The following is a 9581-nucleotide window of genomic DNA, read 5'->3' on the forward strand; positions in this document are numbered from 1 at the left end:
GTACTCTCGCTAGTTACATGTGCTGCAATATGTTGACCTGAACAGACAAGTTATCTAACACCCCAGTCCACAGCATGTGCTGCAGGGGAAGCTCCCTTTTTAATTTGCTACAGGAGGCATAAATTGTCACTCAATCACCTTTTGTCAAGGACAGCATTTTACACCTCACGTGGCCAGGGATGACGGGACAGAAGGTTGTGCTCCATCAAACAGCACGTATGTGAGTGACTCCCAAGTCTGAGGATTATCACTCAGGAGATTAAGAAGAAGGTCTGCTTAAGGTCCCTGTACCCCTTGAGCTGCAACAGCAGACTGTAAGGCTGCTTCCTTGGGAGATAGCTGTTTACAGCTGGGCAGCATGAAAAACATTCACATTTGGAACAGCCCTGGAAGTGTTGTTGGCTTTGAGACTGCAAGTATGGCACAGCCCCACTAAACAGTTTGGTGCATCAGATGAGAGCGAAGGTCAGTGTTGGCTCACAGGAGGGGCATTTAAAGGGGAAAGGGCTCCAGGCCGCCTGAAGAAATAATTTTAAAGCTTTGCCCAGGGCTGCTAAACCAGCACAATGTATTACAAACCATTCCCACACTCAACTTTCAAATGCCCTGAACTGTGTGCCAGGTGTAATGGAAGAAGGCCTATGATACCTCCAAGTGCCCGAGCAGTTTGCAAATGATACTCCTGGTTTAGGGTCAGGTCTGTGCAGGATGGCTGAAACTTGATGTAGTTGTGTTCAGTTCACAAAGCCAAGGATGATTTTTCTACTTGTCAACACCATGCAATTCAGCCTCAAGCTGAGCACAGATGGGTTTGTTCCATTTGTCCTCCAGGGCCTAGTTAAATTGTGAAGCTGGTGCAGACGGCAGAGAGCTGAGGCCAGAAATGGAAAAGAAGCCAGTTAGCTTATTTAGACCTCTGCTGGACTAACAAGATTTCTACTTGGAAAACTGAAGCTATTGGACTCAAGGGGATCAGGATTGTTGATTGTAGACTGATGGTAGTGGTTGGCAGGGAGGGGGCTGTAGGAGTCATCTTGCCAGGTCACTTTTTTTTTTCCTTCCTAGCATTAAAACTAAACTTTGCAATTGCACAGTGATTACAAACAGGGGGCCCTGACTTTGCACGATTACTTACCCCGTGCTATTTGGCAACTCCTGTGTGACACTGGCACATGTCCCTTGGGATAAGGCAGTCATGAGGTTCTGGTGGAACACAATCAAGGCTCACACTCAGCTGAGGGTCTAGTAGGCTGCACAGGGCCCAGCAGCTGTAGTGCATACCTGCCCTCATCATTTTCTCGAATGGCAGCATAAGACGAGCCTTGGAGGGGGAGCAGCTGTAGAAGTAGCTGAGGAAAGTCCTTGGGTCAGGACTTCTCTGCTGAGCAGCTTCCCCATCCCTTACAGCTGTTTCAACCCAGTGTCCCACCTGCCCTGTCATCTCTCTTTCCATTGAGCTCAGCTCCTCTAACTAACCCCTTCATGCTAGTACCCTCTGTCACTAACACCCATAGCTGCAATCACACGGATTGCTTTGGCTGTCACTTGCCTTTCCATTCCGTGGGTCACCTAGGAGGGTGTGTCTGCATAAAAATTAAAAATCCACAGATGGCCTAGGTCAGCTGCCCTGGGCTGCAAAACTACTGTGTAGATGTTGGGGTTCAGGCTGGAGCCTTGGGTGGGGTTTACCCCAGGGTATCTGTACCCTTAGGCCACATCTGCACGGGGCATGCAAATGAGACACTATGCAAATCAGCAAAACAACTTCTGGAACAGTGAGTGGCCATCATGCAAATAAGGCACTGACTTGCAAATCAGCACTTAATTTGCATTTTCAGACAGCCACATTTGTATGCCCCTTTTAACAGGGAGGGGCAGTGTAGATGGAGCCTTCATGTGTCAGCACTTCACGGTGGTGACATTTCTGCTCTGGGTCTGCAGTGCCCAATGGCTTCCCCCTCTTGGTTGGGCCTTGGGTTGTACTGTAATAAATAGGCCATAGTTGTCCTGGAGACGAGGATGCGGAGTAAGAAGGGCTCCTGACTCTCAAAGGAGGAGGAAAGGATCCCTCGGCGCAGCACTTTTCATCCTAAAGCTGCTACAGAAAAGCATGAAGGTACCTAGGAGAGCTGCATTTGCAGTGACCCCTGGGCTGTACCAGGCTGAGCACCCCAGTACGGAGGCAGCTGATAAACAGCAGTAGTGCAGTAGCCTCCAGAGAACACCTGGACAGCAGCCCCATGCCGCGCTCTCCAGTGGATTGGGTAGCCAAGTGTCCTCTTTCCTCATGATCCCTCTCAGCGCAGGCGGGGTGGCTGCCTTTCTGCCCTGGGTGTTGTGATCAGGGTACCCTCGGACTTCATACAGGTGGATAATCACTGTTAAATACTCATGGTATATTCTCCAGGGAAGGGCCGGGAAGGAGAGAAAACAGCAGCTGGGGGGGATCGTTTTAAGGTGTGTCACTGATTCTGGCCTCAGTGACTTGGACCTCTCTGGCCCAGGGGGCTCTGTTGCTCTTGCTGTGACCAAGGGACCCAGGGCAGCCCTGTGAAATGCTCAGTGTGGGGCTCCCCCACTTCACTAACACCCCAAAGTTCCCAGGGGTCAGCAAGCACCCTCCTGCACCCCAAAGCTGAAGCAGCCAGCTTTCATGTTGGATCTCATGGGAGTTGCGTAGTAGGTCACCCCAGACCTCTGGGCATGGATCAGCTGGACAGACGGACAGACAGACTCAGGAGCCTGTTGAAAGGGGAAGGCATAGAGCTGTCCTACACCATGTGGAGCTGGTTTCCATTGCAGAGCAGCAAGAGGGATGGAGGAATCAGTCGCTCGCTGCAAGGGGTCTGCCCTAGCTACATGGGGAAGGGACCAGGGCAGGGGTGAAACTGGGTCAAGGTCCAACCACCTGGGACTCTGTTTCTTAGGGGGGTCAAACTGCTGTTCCTTCCGTGCCCCACGATGGCAAATGGGACACTTTCCCCCAGGACGGTCTACAGCTAGCAAAGCATGAGGTGTCCCCACATGGTCCCCCCTTCTCACCTCTGCAGCCCCTGGCACAACAGCATCACCAGCTGCTACGGGAGGAGGAGGGGATCTGACAGGTGCTGAATTCACCCGGGGGTCGGTAGAGATGCAGAGGTGGGCCCTACCTGCCCAGTCCTCTGGTGATAGCCAATCAGCCTGAGGACCCCATCTCCTGGCAGGGCACCTTTCGCCTGCTCTATGACCAACCCCAACTTCTTCCTGGTGTCCTCATTCCTGGGCTTTCCTTGGTGGCATGGCCTCCTGCCTTCCCAGGTCTCAGAACTGCTTTGCCCGAAGGGCTGCTCAGCCATGCCTGCAAGGGTTCAGCCTCATCACCGAATGCTGCACCAGTCAGGGGCGGGCTGGATCAGCAGCACAGCTGGGGGAGACCCTCCAAGAGCCAGGAGGGCACACCTGGAGCAGAGGCCCAGTGGTGAAAGGCTCCAGACCCCTTCCCTGTCTTACTTCAGCGCCGCTCTCCGTGGCCTGACACTCTGGGCCCCCTTCCTGTATCTAGCTGGGACCAACACAGGTCAAAGTGAGGGATGCTGGCCTCATGGCCTGGACCCTGGGAACAGCCATACCTGGGAAAGGGGTGGCCAGCAGCCAGCCTCCTCGTCACCTCGTTGCCCTCAGGGCTGTAGTTGGCGGGGTGGGGGGGCACCTGGTCTCACCTGTCACACACCAAAGCCATAGAGATGTCTGTGCCTGGGGCAGAGCTCCAAGCCAGCAGCAGCCTGGCAGAACAATCTGCTCCCAGCCCTATGGCTGCTGTTGAGGCAGGCCCAGGGTGGAGAGAGACAGGCAGCCAGAGCAGATGGGGAAAAAAAACAATCGGACAGTCTTTACCTGTGAGGGCCTTGGTGTGGTCTGTGATCTCCGAACTTCTGGGGTTCTGCCAGGACTAGGACAGTGAGAGCTGAGGGAGAGGGGAGACAGGGAAGGGAGCATCCGATCTGGCCACAGCACTACACACAGGCTACATGGGGCCCACAAGCAGATGTCAGGGCACCTGGCTTCACTCCCTGAGTCAGCAGCTCTTGGGGGTTGGTGGGGACTTAAAAGAGAAAACCAGGAACATGCCACTGGCCCATTGGACGGCACCCACTTCTTGGCCTGCTGAGGGGCCAGCCCGGCGGGGCAGACTCAGAACAATGGACACAGCTTGCTCTGTACATCATGGGGGCTCATTGGATCAGCACTGGTCACGTTTCTGGCATCAGCACGTCGTGGCAATTTACCCACCCCAGGCGGGACAGAAGGGAACCAGGAGGTTCGTTATGGCGCCAGGGCAGGGCTGCTCCTGCCAGCGTCCCAGACAATGTGCACATGGGAGGCCAAGCATGAGTGGGGAGAAGGCACACAGCAAAGGCAGGATGCTTGTAGTACAGGTTGAACTTCTCATGTCCTGAACTCTCTTGTCCGGCAACATCCGTAGTCTGGCGGGATTTTATTTAGCTCTGTGACCAACCACCATGGGCGTGGCCAAGTTTCCCGTGGTCTCATAAAGTTTGATTGCAAGTCAGCAGTCCTGGCTCTCAGGGATCTGTAGCCTCTCTAAATGTCTTCTCAGAGCCCAGCAAGCAGTGGAAGCGTTGGTAATGTGCTAGACCATCTTGACCTCCTGCGGTCCAGCAAATTCTCTCATCCAACACTGGTCAGGTTTCCAGGATGCCGAAACAGAGAGGTTCAAACTGCACTGAAGCTCTGAGACCAGGGACAGGACTAGCCCAAGCAGTGAGCACAGGGAGGAGAAATTAGCATGTCAGCCCCAGACAGAGAGACCCTGGAGACTCAGACAGCTCTTGCTAAGGGACAGCAAGGGCCAAAACCACTAAAGGTGAGAAAGAGGAGTTAGACTCTCCCCAGACTGGGATCCCACTGGCCCAGGATCCTTCATTACTGGTCTTGTTGGGATGCCCATCAGACCATGCCCCGAAAGGCCACACAGACAATCTACACACACAGCCAATGCCTACCTTAACGTAACTAGTGACCCCAAAATACCAAGCCCCCTTCCTTCAGTGCCACAATCCCCAGGCTTTTTCTGGGGAGCTTTGCCATGTGCTGGGGAAGGCCAAAGAATCAGAATGCTGCCAGAGCAAGGGAGCAAATTCCAAAGTCCTGCATCTGCAAGCACTGCTTAGTATGTGCAGCCATCCAATCACAGACAGGCAGGGTTGGAAGGGACCCTCAGAGGGCATCTAATCCCCCCAACCCCTCCAACCAGCACTCAGGCAGGGTCCCTATAAGGTTAGATGGTTATTTGCATAGGCAAATTACAGAATGTACCCATCATGCCATGTGGTAACCCTCTCGGAGAATGGAACCTGACCTGCCATCCGTACTCAAGCAAAGCTTCCTGCCCGGGGTGTTTTGCCTTTCTCATTTACATTTGCAAATGAGCTGAAAAATTGGGCATCTGGACTTCTAGGCCTTTAAAATAAAAAACTGGTTCTTTAAAAAAACAAATTAACAAGCCCCAGAAAGGAGCTGTTCAACCCAACCACAGAACACACAGTCCAAAGGCTGAGACCCCGCTGCTCCGTCCTTCAAATCTCTCTCTTACCTCAGTGGCAGCTGAATTGAGCTGCGAAGCCAAAAAATAAAACTAATTACTCTGCAAGTACAGCTAGACCTGTGGACCCATAACCGACAGGGCTAGGGGTGTGGTGCACTGGCGCATGGAGTGGTACCTAGAGCACTTATACAGAGAAAAGATGACTCTCCCCTTCAGCATTTGCGGTGAGTCAGCTGGCTCTTAGCTTGACCTGTAGAGGCTCCTGCACTAAGCTCCAGCAGGTTCAGGCCCTGCCCCCGGGGCAGTTATATACAGATAATGAATCTTACAGACAAGGATGCAAAAAGATTTCTTCCTCTGAAATGCTGTCTGAAGATTTCTAACAGTCCCTCCTCTTCACCTGCATTCTGTCCATGACCCAGTGCTGCCTCTCACAGGTACAAAGCCAACCCCGTGGAGCAAATGCTCCCTTCTCTCCCTTACATACAGGGGCTGCTCCCTGCGTGAGGCCCAGCATCTGGACAACATTTAGCAGGATGCCTTTGGCAGGTGCAACGCCACAGCTTTAATGCCAGACACCAGGCTGGAAGTAGAGGCTCCCTTCTGCTGGGAAGGGCAGGCTACTCCAGCTGCTAGCCCCATGGCCCCTCCATCCTTGAGGGGTGTTTGAGACCCTGGGCCCTGTGGTAGCTAATGGCATGTTGAACTCAGCACAGGCACTCACAGAGCATCTCAACTGATCAGCCCTCACACCACAAGGCTAAAACTAGCAGAGGAGTTGTGGGCTCAGGCTGGATGCTGGGCTTCTAGCACCTCCTCTCCCCCAGTTTAAGAGCCTAGACACCGGCCTCGCCCAAATCATCTGACTTTTTTTTTTATTTTAATTTTTTGCTGTACAGACACACCCATCTGCTGCCTGGCTTTTAAAGTGGCGGGCAGAGTGGTGGGTGTAAGAGGCAAAGGGAGGCAATGCCTCCCCTGGGTCTTAGCACTCAAAGGCTCCCCTCTTCCTTTCCCTGTGCTAGCTCCCCCCGCCCCCAGCAGGCTGTTGACCGGTGACTCTCCCCACAATGTAGACCTGGTCACTTAAAAGTGAGAAGCCATCCAGCTTGCCAGCCTTAGTCTGTGTCTACACTGGACATAACGGTCAAGCGCTGATGCACAATTTTAGCGATGCCAAATGTGAAGCGAAAATTGACGTATCAGCGGTCAACTTCAATGGAAGAAGGTCGACAGGAGCATTTCTCCCAGTGACCTTCTTTAATCCTTGCTGCTCGCATGGTGTTCTGGGATTGACTTTGACTCCGGAAAGCACTGCTTCATTCATGTGCAAAACAAAACCCCAGACACTCGACTCTGAGCCGGTCGTTCTTTTGCAGCAGTATAGTCGTTGGCCTATTAGCATAAAAAAATCAATCCCGTGAAAGATCCATCTGAGTAGTACTGAAGCCACTTAACAGGCACGTGGCAATCCTGTTTCCTGACAAAACCCATTGTATGTTACTATGTCCACAGGCCCTTAGTTTAAAATTTGCTTTAAATATTTCATTAGTTTGTGGCTGAAGATTATAAAATCACACCTCTAAAAACCCCTTGCGTAGATAGTGAGATGCACAATCTGAGTATACAGCGTTAGCCTTAAACGCTCGAAGCTTCAGACACAGCGGTTTTTTTTTAAATAAATTCTTCCCAAAATCCCCTCCACCCTTATCTAACACACACATTTTAATTACTATAAGACAAAAATCTCACTTCCAAGGTCTTCCTGACCTTTCTATCCATCCCTAGTCTCCTTTCACCCCCCTGAAAGGGGCAATGTTCCTTTTACTTCTATTTCATGAACTCGTTTGAAGAAAACCCCCCCACAAAATCAGACCCTTACTACGATATAAAATCTTCTGATGGGCCTAAAACCTTGGAAGTCTATTTTAACATAAACATACATGAAATGTCATGACCGTGTCTTGTTGTGATAACCACATGCAATAAATTTGTGTTCCTTTTCAAAAAGCAACAAACTCTGTGATGAACACACTGCGCTGCTCTAAGAACATAAGAACAGCCACACTGGGTCAGACCATAGGGCCATCAAGCCCAGTAGCCTGTCTTCTGATGGTGGCCTATGCCAGGTGCCCCAGAGAGAATGAATGGAACAGGGAATCAAGTGATCAATTCTCTGTTGCTTATTTCCAGCCTCTTGCAAATAGAGGCTAGGAACACCCTCCATGCCCATCCTGGCTAATAGCCATTAATGGACCTAGCCCCCATGAATTTATCTAGTTCTCTTTTAAACTCCACTATGGTCTTGGCCTTCACGACATTCTCCAGCAAGGAGGTCCACAGATTAACTGTGTGTTGTGTGAAAAAATATTTCCTATTGTTTATTTTAAACCTGCTGCCTATTAACTTCATTTGGTGACCCCTAGTTCTTGTGTTGTGAGAAGGAGTAAACAACAATGCCTTATCTATTTTCTCCACGCCACCCATGATTTTATAGCCCTTTTATAAACCCCTGAGTAATTTAAAATGGTCTTTGTTTCAGTGTGTTAAATATTATAGTCAACTGTATTGATTACTTTATGGAGGCGTAAGAGGATATTTAAAACATAAAGGCAGCTTAGAAAGACTGATGAAGCAAATGTAAAACAGAGAAAGGGTTGCATTATGTACTCCATAACATTTAATGCTGTATTCAGCAGCACAACTGACTTGCCCTTTCCACGACGTTTTGGCAAATAAATCTGTGACAAACGTCAGGATATATCAATAAAACTGTGACTGTATTTTTTTATTCCCGGATGTAGTGCTTTTGATTAGGTACCTTCTGCATACGCAGTCGTCCCAATCTGGCATGCGGTAGAAAACATGTTCCGCTTTTTTTAGAAGGAAATTTTAGAATAATGTTTTGGTTTGGTTTGGTTTGGTTTTTTTCCCCAGATGTCATTTACTACCTTTGGGTTCAGGGATTTCGCTGGAGCCAGGGAGCAGGGCAAAGAGGGAGCCAGTGGAGATGGGGCACGGCCAGGGAAGAGCTAGGGTGGAGTATGAACAGGACTACAGGCTGGGGAACTTGCCTCTCCAAGCAGCAGCTTCAGCTACCGCTTGGGGCGGAGGGAGACAAGAAATAGTTTCACCACAACTCTAAAACACTCCTACAACTGTTTTTCTGCAACACACGTGACATGCACTGAACACAGAGCAGCAGGACAGGGCCAGTACCTCCAGCCTTTTCTCCTTCTCTATTTGGATTATAAACTCTTTGGTCAGGGTACGGCTGTACTGCTCCTAGCACAACAGGGCTCTGATTGCCTGGAGCCTACGTACCTTACCATCAGACAAATACTATTAATTTTTATTACTAAAACTGGTTTGGGTTGGGCCCACCAACTCACAGAGGAGTTCCCCACCCATGAGTAACACAGCCAGCCTAGAGAAGTGCTGATAAAACACTGACCCGCCCCTCCCCAGGTGCCATGTATTCTACAAACCCTCATATGGGCATTTACACACACAAACACACACTCCGTTTATGCATCTTTCCACCCCTTTTTAATATTACATTTTGACCATTTCCCTGAGTCAGGATTACTGGACGGGAAATCCCATTCCTGGGCAGGGTGAGGGTTACGCCTGGAATGGGGGGTGGGCGAACCAGACCATCCCCTTTCTCACCTTTGGCTAGTTTTGTGCTGGACAGGCTTGTCCTGAATAGGAGGTGGGTCAACAAAGCCAGCATAAGGAGGAGCAGAAAGGTACAGGCTGGTGGGGGCAGGGTGGAAAGGGGGCTGGGCTGGCAGGCTGCCTGCAGGGGGTGCTGTGCGACCGGACATCTGCGATGGAGAGAAGAAAGCACATGAATTACCAAAAGCAGCCAGGATGGAGGGGCCACTTCTGATGCAGAAATAACTATCTATTAGCGCCGCAGCACGGTGGGAGGGGAGACAGCTTCCTGGGGCTATGATGCCTTTAGGTGGGTCTCTGGGCAGCAGGGGTTGAATCTCCGAGCCCTGGATCTAAAAGCAGGAGCTGAGGA

At 50.9% G+C, this 9581-nt stretch overlaps 1 long non-coding RNA gene across 1 annotated transcript; it reads right to left on the bottom strand.

Annotated features, from left to right (window-relative positions):
• Nucleotides 1-581: 581 nt before the first annotated feature.
• Nucleotides 582-5399, bottom strand: LOC142017888 (uncharacterized). Its single transcript, XR_012646628.1, has 3 exons — nucleotides 3877-5399; nucleotides 3612-3701; nucleotides 582-871 (listed from the first exon to the last, which is right to left on the bottom strand). It is a non-coding gene; the product is annotated as an uncharacterized LOC142017888 (long non-coding RNA).
• Between the last annotated feature and the right edge of the window lie 4182 nt (nucleotides 5400-9581).

This window comes from Carettochelys insculpta, chromosome 9, assembly GCF_033958435.1.
Source record: "Carettochelys insculpta isolate YL-2023 chromosome 9, ASM3395843v1, whole genome shotgun sequence".
Lineage (NCBI taxonomy): Eukaryota > Metazoa > Chordata > Testudines > Carettochelyidae > Carettochelys > Carettochelys insculpta.